Source organism: Gallinula chloropus, assembly GCF_964237585.1.
Source record: "Gallinula chloropus genome assembly, chromosome: 1".
Classification (NCBI taxonomy): domain Eukaryota; kingdom Metazoa; phylum Chordata; class Aves; order Gruiformes; family Rallidae; genus Gallinula; species Gallinula chloropus.
Window position 1 is genome coordinate 195,780,719 of NC_140085.1, and position 14,697 is coordinate 195,795,415.

At 40.9% G+C, this 14,697-nt stretch overlaps 1 protein-coding gene across 6 annotated transcripts in view; it reads left to right on the plus strand.

Annotated features, from left to right (window-relative positions):
* Positions 1 to 14,697, plus strand: part of DLG2 (discs large MAGUK scaffold protein 2) — a gene marked incomplete at both ends in the record, with an annotated part of 916,132 nt that overhangs the window by 621,681 nt on the left and 279,754 nt on the right. The window lies entirely within an intron of this gene.

Consider the following 14,697-nt stretch of genomic DNA (forward strand, 5'->3'; position numbering starts at 1 on the left):
AGCATACTTGGCCAGCAGGACCAGGGAGGTGATAATCCTGTTCTCAGCTCTGGTGAGGCCCCCCTTGAAAACTGGGTTCATGTTTGGGCCCCTCACTACAAAAAAGGCATCAAGGCCCTGGAGCATGTCCAGAGAAGGGCAACCAGACTGGTGAACGGGCTGGAACACAAGTCTGATGAGGAGCGGCTGAGGGAACTGGGATTGCTTAGCCTGGAGAAGAGGAGGCTCAAGGGAGACCTTATTGCTCTCTCCAACTACCTGACAGGAGGTTGTGGTGAGCTGGGGGTCAGCCTCTACTTGCAGATAGGCAGTGATAGGACAAGAGGGAATGGCTGCAAGTTGCACCAGGGGAGGTTCATGTTAGAAATCAAGAGTAATTTTTTCTCCGAAAGAGTGGTTGGGCATTGGAAGGGGTTGCCCAGGGAGGTGGTGGAGTCACCATCCCTCGGGGTGTTTTAGGAAGGGTTGGATGAGGTACTTAGGGACGTGGTTTAGTAAGTAATAGAGGTGGTAGGGGGGCAGTTGGACTAGATGATCTTGGAGGTCTCTTCCAACCTTAATGATTCTGTGATTCTATGACTTAATTATCTTATTGATCGTTTTTAATGATACACTGATACTCAGGATATAAAAGTATAAAGATAAAATTAAAATAAGAAAAATGGCACTGCACATACATCATACAGCAGTATCTGAGAGATACCAAGCAAGAGCCAGGAGGCCAGATTTCTCCTCAGACTACAATGACTAAGAAGCTCTGACCTTCAAAACAGAACCATTTATCCCTTCAATGATCCTGAGGTTTTTTTTATTAACGTCCACATAGCTAATTATTGCCTATTGATTGAAGTGTTGATTCAATATTGAAAATGCCCCAGTTAATTAATTCTCACAGCTATAAACTGAGGATAGTGATGTACTCTTTCTATGCAATGCCATAGGGTTTGTTGATGAGTCTGCCATTAAAACAAAAAGATATTTAGAAAGTCTTTGTTACTGACCACTTTGGAAGACTTAAAATCTTTTGGGAGGTTAATTATTATATGGATAATTTTAGTGAAACCTATAGATCCCTTGATTACGGCATTTATAATTAGGTTTCCTCACATAATTTTTTATAATTAAGATGATTGCCAACTACTGCAGTGCTATCCATTAAAACTACCTGGTTCTTGCTATAATAGGTTTCCAGGCTAATTTACATGGTGATCACATAAGGAAATTTATTACTCATGCAGTCATAATATGGTAGCGCTTCTGGCAGATCTTCATTTGTGCCAGCTAAAAATATTTGGGACAGTAACTTCTCCACTATAAGAGGCATCTGCAATTTTGTAATTCTTAATACACGTGATTTGAGTGAGTCTGATGACAAGATTTCTTTTAATTTATGTGTTATAACGAATCTCTCAGTAATGTTTAAATAGTTGAACAGTCAAATTAATTTGCCCACTCTTGCTTTTCTTTCTCATTTTTGTTCCAGTTCTTCTTTTTTAACCTAAGTGCTTCATTTTGCCCAACAAAAATGTGTTTCTATTGACAAAAACTTGGGTTTTTTGGCCTGAGAGTGCATCTGGAAAAAAAAATAGGTTATGGGGAATCATGGAATCACAGAATGACTGGGTTGGAAAAGACCTTTAAGATCATCGAGTCCAAACGTTTCTGTCCTTTACCCATCTTTTAAACACATCCAGGCTCAACCACTCAACCACCTCCCCGAGGCAGACTGTTCCACATCCCAACAACTCTTTCAGTGAAGAATTTTTTCCTAACATCTTACCTGAACCTGAAAAAATCTGAACCTAGAAAAAAACAGCTGAATACAAGCACTAGGGATAGAAAAGTAACGAATCATCTTCAGCCACAAGTTTTAATGAGGCTGGATGCTGTCTTTCAATTAGTGAGATTTGTATATTATTAGTCCAAAATGTTGTCTGTCAGTGATAGGCATAATTTACTTTTTTCTTTTGATGGATTCATTAAAAATCTACTTAGGATGGAAGCTTTGTCTTCCTGGATTTGTGATCTTTTAAAATTTCAATAAAATGACACAAATTCAGGTTAGTAGAATGTGGGATCCAAACGAGATAAAACCTATATGCCTAGTAACTGTATCAATACTATCATCCTTCTGCAACTAAGTCCTTATTTGTTTTAGTTTTGAGTAAGATTAAAGTGTTGTGCAGGCAGTGCAGGAGTTTCCTTGGTTGGGTTGCTGCCAAATTTCCTAGTGCTGCTGGAAGGGAGAAACAGGAATAATTCTCTGCTTGACCAGCTGCTTATGAAAAGGGAAGAAGTAGTGGCCAACACAGTGATAAAGAACCTCTGGGATCAGAGTGACCACAAGTTGGTTCCGTTCATGATTCAGAGGAAGTCAGGAAAGGCAATCAGCAAGTTATGACTGTAGATTTCAGAAGAGCAAACCTCAGCCTTTTCAGAGAACTGCTAAGCAGTATCTCTTGGGGTGCTGCCATGAAGACGTAGGGTCCATGAAAGATGGATGATTTCTAAAAAAACATGTTGAGAAATCAGCAATGAACCATCCGTTGAGCAACAAGGAGGGGAGTTCAGTAGAAGGCCTTCTCAGCTGAGCAGAGTGCTTCCTGATGACCTAAAATGCAAGATGTAGGAAAGCATTGCTTGATGCTTAATGACAAAATCAGACAGGTGATGGATTTGAGCTAAGACTTAACAAGAGCATCCTGGTTGAACCCCAGTCAGCAGCTAAGCCCCATGCAGCCGCTTGCTTACTCCCCACTAGTGGGATGGAGGAGAGAATCAGAAGAGTGAAAGTGAGAAAAATTGTGGGTTGAGATAAAAGTTTAATAGGAAAAGCAAAAACTGGACACACAAATAAAGCAGCCAAGGAATTCATTCCCCACTTCCCATGGGTAGGCAGGTGTTCAGCCATCTCCAGTAACAGTGACTTGGGAAAACAAACACTATCACTCTGAATGTCTCCCTCTTCCTCCTTCTCCAGCTCTATAAGCTGGGCATGATGTTATATAGTATGGAATATCTCTTTGGTCGGTTGGAGTCAGCTGGCCTGGCTGTGACCTCTCCTGACTTCTTGTGCACTGCTAGCTGACTCGCTGGTGGGGTGGGGTGAGGGGCTGAAAACTGGATGACAGAAGTTCTGTCTGAATGTCAGGAAAAATTTCTTCACTCTGAGGCTGCCCAGAGAGGTTATGAAGTCTCCTCTGGAGACATTCAAAACCCACCTGGCTGCCTTCCTGTGCAACCTGCTCTAGGTGATGCTGCTTTAGCAAGCAGGTTGGACTAGATGATCTTCTGAGGTCCCTTCCAACCCCTACCCTTCTGTGATGCTGTGATTCTGTATTATCAGCACAAATCCAAAAGCAAATCCCATACTAGCTACTATGAAGAAAATTAACACTCTTCTAGCCAAAACCCACACAAAGACTCATAAAGGATAACAAAGTGATTCTGCAGGTGTGCTTGTTTCAGAAATGAACATAAAATTTTATGAAGGGAAGGACTGATGAATATAGGGGGAAGACAGTGTAATGATACACGATTTAGAAAAAAGCTGAAGTGCTCAACATCATCTTTGCCAGGCATTTAAGGGACCAGAAGGTAATTGAAAGAGTCAGCATAGATTTGCTAAAAGCAATTCACACACCTGTCCAACCTTTTGTGATGAAATGACTAGCTGCACAGAGAAGGGGAGAGCAGTGGCTGCCCTATACCAAGCAGTGCCACAGTGCCCATGCTGTCTTGAGCCAGAATGCCTCTTTGCTGTGTGAAAACACAGCTGATTCTGAAGGCATACCTGACCCATGCCATAACTCTGACAGGTGTGTGCCTGGGATCTGCTGTAGGGCATGTGGTGATTCCTCTTCTCCACTAGTTGTCTTGGGTAGTGAGTGCAAAGGTATTTCTCATACCACTTCTGTGGGCAGGAGAAGCTGTAACATGGGGAGCACCCTTTAAAACTCCTCCAGCAGCTTTAATCCAAACACAAGAAAGTCTTGGAGAAGCACATGCAATCAATCCATAGCTGGAAAGGAGTTACAATTTGTAAAGGTTTTCAAACCTTCCAAATAGCCCTTTGGGTATATCCTGGGTTATTTACTGTCACTTTGCTTGTTAGCCTTCTCCTAGCTCATTTGTGTGCAACAACAGACCTTGGTAAGTCCTTTGACACAGTTCCTTACAGCACTCTCGTTTCAAAGCTGAGGAAAAGTGGGCTCAAAGAAGAGACTGGGTTGGGAACTGACTGAACCAGTAGGCTCAAAGGGTAAGGATCATCATTTGACATCTGTCAGGTGGTCAGTGATGGGCAGAGTAGTTCAGGGTACCTTGGGCGTCAGTGAATATCTTCATCAATGACCTAGATCATGACACAGAGTGCACCCTCAGCAAATTTACAGAGGATTATAAATTAAGGGGGAGTGGTTAACGTGACAAATGGCAGAGCTGTATTCCAGAGAGATCTTGATATGCTTGAGAACTGGGCCAGGAGAAACCTCATCAAGTTCAGTGAGAAATCTGCTCCTCTGGTGGAACAGCTGCACACACTTGTGTGGGACATGAATCAAACACCTGAATTGCACCTTCATTGAAAAGGACCTGGAGATTGCAGCGGGTATCAGGCTGAACGTGGACTCAGGAGTGCACTCCCATTGCCAGTCAGGTAATTAGCATAGTAGGAAATATACAGCAAAAAAGGATAAGTTGTATTCTTGAAAACTGTGACCAATTCCCATTCCTCTACTTCAAGAAGAATGTGGAAATATAGGAGAAATTGTGGGGGGGTTAGAGGGATATTGAGGGAACTGGGGGTTGTTTAATGTGCGGAAGAGATTAAGGGCACCCTAGAAGTAGTCAGCAGCAAAGATGATGAAACCAAACTCCTTTCAGTAGAGAAGGACCACTGGCCACAAGTGTTGGCTCTGGATGTTCTGATTTAAATTTGAGAAGAAAAAAGAAGGCACAATGTGGGTGGAGTACTGCTGGAGCAGGTTGCTTAGAAGGGTTGTGAAATTGTGGCTGACATGATTTAGTGTTGGAAATAATCCTGCTTCAAGCACAAGATTGGATGAGGTGACCCACAGAGATGCATTTCAGCTAAATTTTCTATGATAGTAGGAAGAAAAAAAGGAGTATTTTTTTGAAGTGTTTTTGTGGAACGTTCATTACTAATACAGCCGAGAGAGAAGTTAGTTTATTCTTTAGCAGATGCCTGTCTTGCTATTTCCAGAAATACTGAAATTGTAGTTTAAAAATCCTTAGCTTTTAGATGTTCATTCCTTCTGCCTTTAATGAACAACATAGGCAAAGGATCCATAAACATAAAGAACTACCATCTTGAGTTTTTACTTCCCTTTTAACTTCAGAAAATGGTAACATCAAACTTGTGTGCTTCAGCTGATAAAAAATTCACTTTAACATTTAACTCTGGCTAGATATTAAAGATTCATGGATGAAAAATCTGTCGGAGTTATCTGTTTTGCTGTGAGAAGCCTGTTTGATTTTTTTACAAGCATCTTTGCAAAATAACATCTTCTGGACGAGGAGGTGGTACTGGAGATCGGAAGGGAGAAAAAGAAGAACCATTAAGTCTCAGGGGATTTTTTTCCCCTGTGTTGAAAGTACTGTTCTTCAATGACTTCTTGTTTACTTAGATAAACTTGCCAGTTGAACTGAGGATAATTGATGGAAACACCTTTGAATTTGTATCGATACACAGATTTGGCTTTTCAGTATTTAATCACCACAACTGATGGTTTTTGCCACATAAACTCATCAATAACAGTTTTCTGACAATAGTTTTATGAAGCACAATAGGAAGACAGTAACGAGTCCTGAAACCTGTTCCTTTGGGATGTTTAATGACTTATATTGTCCATTGACAAAATGGTCTGCATGCTTTACAAGCATGTGTTTGCTGAAAGGCCCTTGCTCATAATTTCTGTAAGGGAACAAAGTTGAAACTCCTGTTTCCCAGCTGAAGACCATCAGTTCTATAGGGAGAACTTTCAGATGGTAAATTTTACACCATGTTTTTGACCTGATGTTACTATGCAAGTGAGGAGTAAAAGATATGTAGAAGTACACTGATACAGTTATACGACTATGACAGGTAATTAGGAGCTTTCAACAATCATATCACAGTGTCTAATCTAAACTCAGCATGCCACCTATGCATTAAAGAGACTAAATTACATATAGCAATATGGGGAGACTGATAATGCCTTTTATTTATTCATAGAATCATAAAATCATTTAGATTAGAAAAGACCTTTAAGATCAAGTCAAACTGCCTTTCTATCAAATCACTTGTAAATTTGGCAGATTAATTGTTCAAGCTAATATTTTTATACATAGTTTTTGCCTGGGGCTGGATTTGTTTATCTAGGGATAGCAAAGGTTGCATGTTTGTTTGGCTTCAAATTTGGTGTAAATTATATCTATTATTTTTAAAGAAATTTTACTTAATCACTATTATCACCAAATTAAATTGCATTTATTTTGAGCTATACCAGGTTGGTCATTTAAGGGATGGAGAAAGAATGACATGCCTTTGTGTCTATTCATGTTCTATTCTATTCTATGTTAAAATTTGTGGTGGTATTACATTTTAAATACTGTAATATTCCATCCATGGCTTCAGGGTGTTGAAATATGGCAGCTGATGAAACTGAATCCAAATAGTATTTCTACTGCATTTGTGATAATGTATCTAAATGCTGATAGTTATTATAAGTCTTTGGAAAATCTGCAGTTTATTTATCCTCCAAAATGCATTTAATATTTTTTTGCAGTAGAATTCTGTAAGATTCTATCCTCACACTTTGATGTATCAAAGCTCCTCATAATTTCCTAACACTGAGCAGATTGTTTAGAAAAAAACTGCATGATTGAGTGCACCATTATATTTTTTCTCTACTTGTTTCTTCCAGTTCTTTCTGAAATAGAAACATAATCAGGAATGATTCTGTTCTGTGCTCTGAATGCCCATTCCTGTTGAATTTGAACATTGAAAGGCTGGAGGAATAGGGGGAGTGTGTTTGGCAGGGAATTATGGTGAGACTGGGTGTGAAAATGAAGGAGAACTTGTCAGTGGTTGTGTGAGAATGGAAATCACAAGATGGGAACACTGGTATTTAATGGGTAAGAAAACTTGGATTTGGAAAGGAATTTAGGACAAAGAAGAACATAAGTGGGAAATGGATGAAGAAGCAGGAAGAAGCAGTAGAGGAAAATAGCCTGGAGAAGAGCAGCAATGAATTTCAAGGCTGCTGAATCAGCAACTCCCTCAGACAGTGAGATGTGAGGTTTGGAATAATTGAAGTTGTGCAAGACTGAGGCAAGGAGATAGAGACCAGGTGGGAAGAGATGCTGATAAGATCATAGAATGTATTGGGTTGGAAGGGACCTTTAGAGGCCATCTAGTCCAACCCCTTTGCAGTAAGCAGGGACATCTCTAACTAGATCAGGTTGCTCAGAGCCCCATCAAGGCTGACCTTGAATATCTCTGGGGATGGGGCTTCCACCACCTCTCTGGGCAACCTGTTCTACCACCCTCATAGTGAAGAACTTCTTCCTAATATCCAACCTAAATCTCCTCTTTTCTAGCTTAAAACCATTACCCCTTGTCCTGTTGCAACATGCCCTCATGAACAGTTCTTCCTCAGCTTTCTTATAGACACCTTTCACGTATTGGAAGGCAGCTATAAGGTCCCCCTGGAGACTTCTCTTGTCCAGGCTGAAATGGATGTTGGCTGGAACATGAGAGGAACATATCTCTAGAAAAAGGGAGAGGAACCCAGGTTCCTGGGTGATTCCATCATGCAATCTGTTCACCTGCATTGCCTGTTCATATGGAGGTGATGGCCAGCTGCTCTACTGGCTACTCCCTGCCTCTCCCCAGGTAGTGTACTCATGTTGTTGCAACCTGTTGCAACCCTGATGATGTTGCTACTGAATGTGGTATCGTATCCCATTGTAAGGGCTCTTTTCTGCTTTAGTGTTTGATCAATTTAAGAAATTCTTAAAAAAAAAAATAACCCAAGCCTGACAATTCCAGTTAGACATTAAATGTTCAGTTAAGAAAAATTAAATTTGTCTATATAACCTTAGATTGGAACCTTTGTGATATACAAGTACAGTATTTCGTTACGTTACCTTCTAAAAACATCTGCTTGTATAACATCTGTCAACACCTTTGTCAAAAAAAAAAAGTGATAGTTGTATTTCTCAGCTCTGTTATTATTTGTTCCTTCAATGCAGCATGGACTTGCTAAATTAAAAAGCAACTATTATGTATTTCATGTATTTAATGCACTTATTTTCTCTAAAACCAATTGTCAGATTTAAAAATGCATAATAATGGTCTGCTTGTCATAAGATTTCATTTTGCTAACCCAAAATTATTTAAAATAAGTCTTGGTAAAATAATTTATGCTAAAGTAAAAATTTAGTTATTGCCCTGAATAAGGCATGCATGTGTCACCAGGCCTGTCCCAAATCTCCAGTAGTAAGATGTGACTGTTTCTAATACAGACAGCGGAAGCTACTTCACGCTTTAAAAAAGAAATCAGATTTCAGAACCTGCCTTAGTGCTGGCAGGGGGACATTTAAAACAAGATAGTAGGACTGGCAGTGATAATGCACACCAAAATCATAAAATGGTCTGGGTTGGAAGGGACCCCAAGGATCACAGAGCTCCAACCCCCCTGCCACAGGCAGGGCCACCAATCTCCAGACCTGGATCTACACAAGGCTGCCCAGGGCCCATCCAACCTGGCCTTGAACACCTCCAGGGACGGGACATCCACCACCTCTCTGGGCAGCCCATTCCAGCACCTCTCTACTCTCTTTGTAAAAGAAATTCCCCCGAAGATTTAATTTAAACCTTCCCTCCTTCAACTTCAATCCATTCCCCCTTGTCTTGTCAACGTCTACCCTTTTAAAACGTTGATTCCACTCCTGTCTGTATGCTCCCTTCAATTAAAATGGTAAGGAACACTTAATAGAGCATAGAGGAAAAGAGAACCCTTGGTTCATACTACAGGTGTTGTGGAGATGGCCTCTTAAAGCAGCTATTGCCACGTAAGAAAAACACCTTGAGGTGCTTGTGGTTGGTTAGTTCTGTGATATTGTTGGCTCAGTACTCAAGAGCAGTCAAAAACAGAATCAGAAACAGAAATAGGATCTGATCAGAAAGGAAAAGAGTGCAAAACAATGGGTCTTTTGTGTGAACCTATGAAGCATCCAGGTCTTGATGAGTACTTGGAGGCAACTGGGAAAAGCTCCAGAAGAGGGTGACGGATGATCAGGGGTGTAGCATGATTTCCAGGCACAGCTAAATATCTGATAATTCCAGTACAGGTAAAAAAACATGTCAGTAAGAGATCATAGAATCACAGAATGTGTTAGGTTGGAAGGGACCTTTAAAATCCAAACCCTTTGCAGTGAGCAGGGACATCTTCACTAGATCAGGTTGCTCAGAGCCCCATCAAGCCTGACCTTGGGTATCTCCCGGGATGGGTCCGTCACCACCTCTCTGGGCAACCTGTTCCATTGATCCATCATCCTCATAGTGAAGAACTTTTTCCTAATATCCAAACTAAATCTCCCCTTTTCTAGTTCAAAGCCATTACTCGTCATCCTATTGCTCCATGGCCTCATGAACACTTCTTCCCCAGCTTTCTTATAGGCACTATTCAGGTATTGGAAGGCTGCTATAAGATCTCCCCGGAGCCTTCTCCAGGCTGAACAAACCCAACTCTCTCAGCCTGTCTTCACAGGAGAGGTGCTCCAGCCCTTTGATCATTTTTGTGGCTCTCCTCTGGAAGTGCTCCAACAGGTCTCATTGCCACAGGGTGTTGTGAAGAAGATAAAAATATTTAAATATGGAGAAGCACTCAGATTCATGGTGGGTAGGCCCACTAACCACAACTTGCTTGATTTAGTGTCTGGCCTACATGGTCCTCAACGTGCTGATTTTCAGCAGCTCAGCAGGGAAGCACCACTTGACTGGCCTTGTTTTCTAAAAAGTCACCATAATGGCTGGGGCCTTTGGTCTGATGGTCTCATCATTCCTAAGTGAAATGGCCTCCTTTTCCATTACTGCTGCAGAAAATCATTGCTGATTTTTCTTCAAATTAATCAGTCATTTCATTTCCTAATTCCTAATGGCGAAGAATAATGAGCATCGAAGCGGTTCTAGAATATTAGAGGTTCTAAATTATACTTAAACTTTCTTGCAGGCCGTTTAATTTGAAAACCCTATTAAAATGTTTGAATGGTATTGTTAAGAGGAACAAGACAATCCTTACTCTCTATTACTACGCTGAAAAAATTGCTGTGATCTTCAGCACTTGTTTTGCAGTTACAGAAAAGTTTAAGGCTCATGAATATAACCATTAATAATGGAAAATCTGAGAAATCATGGGTTATAGAAGGATTTCCAGAAAGAACTAGAGTAATGTACTTCTGGTATTTTCTTCCTGTTTTTCACACCCTTCCTCTGTCTTTCATTTAGTTGAAATAAACATGCCTTGTGAGTGATTGGGTCTTATTTGAATGGCACAACTATGAAACAGTGTATAATATATAATAGTGTAACCAGCAGGAGTTAGGGAAGTGATAGTTCAGTTATACTCAGCTCTGGTGAGGCTGCATCTTGAGTATTCTGTCCAGTTTTGGGCCCTTCACTACAGGAAGGATGTTGAGATGCTGGAGCATGTCCAGAGGAGGGTGACGAAGCTGGTGAAGGGTCTGGAGCACAAGTCCTGTGAGGAATGGCTAGGGAGCTGGGGCTTCTTAGTCTGGAGAAAAGGAGGCTGAGGTGATATGTCAGGATTGGTCTCTTTTCTCACATGACAAGTGATAGGACAAGAGGAAACGGCTTAAAATTGCACCAGGGGAGATTTAGGTCAGGTATCGGGAAGAATTTCTTACTGAAAGGGTTGTCAGGCATTGGAACAGGCTGCCCAGGGAGATGTTGGAGTCACCATCCCTGGAGGTATTTAAAAGGCACATAGATGAAGTCCTTATGGACATGATCTAGAGATGGACCAGTCAGGGTTAGATGGTGGTTCGACTTGATGATCTTAAGGGTGTCTTCCAGGTGACTGATTCTATGATTTGTTATTCACAGTACTAAAAGGGATTGATAAATGCAGTCCTCTAAAAGGAAACTACGTGGTTCCATGATTCTAAATAGAATCAACTTTCAATTCTAAATGAACCTATTGAACAATAAGGTATGTTGTAGTCCTAGAAGGTTATATGACCAAGAAGTTAAAAAAATAATCAAAAGACACATACATATATTATGTAGGCTTATTAGCAGTGGAAGAGTTCATTTGTATTAAATTGCCATTGATTTTTGTTTCACTAGTGCCATACTTTCAAAGACTGCTCTTTTCACACTTCCCAGCAGCATTACATTAGCAGTACTCTAATGTATTAGTTGTCTTTGCTGAACTGGGGTACAATCAAAAATTGCTCCTCAAAGAAAACCGTTGGAAACTTGTAGCTTTGTGAGATTTATTTTCTCTCAGCTTGAGCTTGGCATTTCCTGGCTGTAGCCCCGCATACTCAGTATGCTGTGAGAGCTTAGCTGGTTTCTCTCCATATCATAAAAGGTTTTAAACTCCCAAAAATGAAACTGTTAACATTTAATGCACTATGTGTTGGCAACTGAACCCTACCAAACAGAATTCTGCAATAAAAGAAGTTAAAATTAAATTGAGTGCCCTGCATGATGCTGAGGAGTGAACGGTTTTAATAATGCCATTTTCTTGTAACTTCTGTTGTGCAATAAAGCCAGCCTGAAACAATAACATGATGATGATCCAAACAAGGAATAAGGTCTACAAACAGCTAGGAAGATTTGCTATTCTTTACACAATCTGTTATGAAATAAATAAATAAATCCAGCGACAGATCAATCTTCTACCTCCCACTGTTACTGTTAGTAGTAACCAATTAGTCACACCTTTCTGTGGAAATTGTGCCTCATTGCAGTTAGGTCTATGCTGATTAAAAATTCAGATTCCAATTTCTTTATTTTCTTCCCTAGAAAAGTAGTTTAGGACTGGCTGCTCTTCGTGCTACCATTTACGAGCTTACCTTGTGGCGCTGAGTGCCTCGATTCTCTCTCCTGTGATTGATTTAGCTACTGAGGCATGCACAACCAAACCCATGCTACTACTTACATTTGCTGTTTTCTTTCCCCTACTGTTGTATGCCTGATTCTCCTGCTAATTTAATTATTGCTGTCCATCTAGACCTAGCAGTTGCTGCTCTCATTTCTCACAGAGCTTGGGTTTAGCGCGGTGATAAAGACAGCATTGTAATGTATGCTTGTCGCTAACAGTAGCATAGATGTTATTCTGCTCTGGTGAGACCCCACCTGCAGTGCTGCATGCAACTCTGGGGTCCCCAGTACAGGAAAGATGTAGAGCTGTGGGAGCAAGTTCAGAGGAGGCCACGAAGATGATCAAGGGCTGGACCACCTCTGCTATTAGGATAGGCTGCAAGAGTTGGGCTTGTTCAGCCTGGAGAAGAAAAGGCCCTGAGGTGACCTAACTGCAGTGTACCAATACTTAAAGGAGTCCTACAGGAAAGTGGGAGGGGGACTGTTCACCAGGGAGTGCAAGGATAGCATTGCCTAGCAGGGCAGTATGAACAACTGAAAAGTCCTTGATTGCTTGGCAACAACTAGAAACATCAGTGTGTTATCAGTAGTGCTCTCACCCTAACTCCCAAACGTGACATTCCATCCATTGCTAGAAAGAAAGTAACTCTATCCTAGCTGAAACCAGGACAGCTGGGCTTCACAAGGCATGTTGTTAGGGCTCTGTGGTTGTCTTCAGAGGACTAATTTGGTCTCACTATCTAGCTAGATGCTGAATGTTCATCTTCATTTTGCTTTTGGTAGCAGGTTGTAACCATCAATTAGTATAGCAATCTCTTGTATCTGTCCATGTCTGTGCCCTGATCTGTGTTTCAGCACAAGGTTGGTTGGTCACTCAGTGATGACTCACTGCGGTTTGATCACTCACAACATATCGGAGAGATAGCAACAATATCATGTCATAAACAACTCAGAGAAGATGAGTAACTTGAATATAGGAAGTTAGCAAGTTACTCACGGACCGATTGGTGTTTTAAGCCTTGGAGAAATACAGAGTTTTTATTCATCTTGCTGTACCGGGGCAATATTTCTTCAATTTTCATTGTAGGTATCAATTGTTTTGGATAATTATTCTTTAATATACTGCCTAAAAGCAACAGTGATTTCAAGGGAGTAAAAGGCACTATTGGTCTAAAATAAAATAAAAGAAACGTGTTTTTCTCTGGATTTTTCGAATTGATAGTAGCAATTGATTCAGTAAATAAATCATTATGCAGCCCTCTGAAACAAGGGTGAAATATGCTGATAAAAAAGAATTGCTACCTTAAGTGTTTGTAAAGGGATTTTCCTAAATTGTTGACAGAACACTTTATAACCAAATTGGTGACAATGTTGCTGTTTTGTAATTTGGTAATCTTAAATTGCCATATTTTTAACTGTAAAGCTTTCCCTGGGAAAGTCAGGCACAGAGAGTTCCCAAATCGCATGTCGGATTGCTATGAATAATGATATTAGCATTGAAAGAGACCAATTTTTAAGGAAAGCAGTTACTCCTTTTTCCCTAAAGGTCAAAACCAGAAAGTAAAAACAAGGGGAAAATACATTCTCCGTATCTGCTGGTGCACCCACAACCCTAATAAATGCTGGTACATGTGGAAGTCGCCGCTAAAACCGCACCCATGCGAGGCACAGTGCAGCCAGAAGAACAAAGAGTTTCATTAACTGCTTGGCCTCATGATATTTTCAGGCTCCTAAAAGAAGATTTTCATCTTGTTAATACTTTACTGCTGTGATTAAAGACAGTGCCATACCCTGGATCTTCTGGCAGAAGCGAGGATACGACAGGAATTGCGTCTTGGCGCTCTTTAGATCAGAAACTTCAGGAAATTATGAGTCAAGTTTCACTCTGCCAGTAGGCCCAGAGGTATCTGCTGGGGCCAACGCAATAGTTGCATGACAGGAAATGGACTATGAGGTGCGTTTTTTTGAAAACTCTTTGCTGGTTGTCTCCTGTGGATCCCTGGCTGGTTGGTACTCAAGGCTGCATCCCCTCCTCCCAGGCAGCTCCCTGGGAGGTTTGTGGTAAGTATCACCTCTCCAGAGCAGCTGGCTTCTGGGCAGCAGAGGATAAGTGCAAAGTGACCTCTCAGTGCCGGTTTTAGGATCTCCTTCTCCCTATCTAGCTTCGCAGACTTCTGCCTGTAATTTGGAGCAGCAGTGCAAGTGTGATTGAAGCAGCCTTGTCAACAGGGGTTAACTGCTTGACATGTGGTCTGCATAATCAGATTTCAAAGGATGAATCCAAAAAGAGAGCAAAGAACTCTTAAAATGAAATAAATCATCTGCCAGTGAGATGAATTGCTTGCAGTTTGTCACCATCATTGGTGTTACAGGATATGGCTCACTTGGAGCACAGCTCTACTTGCAAAGCCCCAGTGTAGTGGGGCAGGAATATGTTGTATTATCAAGTAATGTGTACTTCATCTTTATCTTAACGGGCTAAAAACTACCTGTTTTCAGGTGATAAACATCATGTTTTCTATACCACAGTGCTGAAAGTTAAGATCACAGAAAGCTGTGCA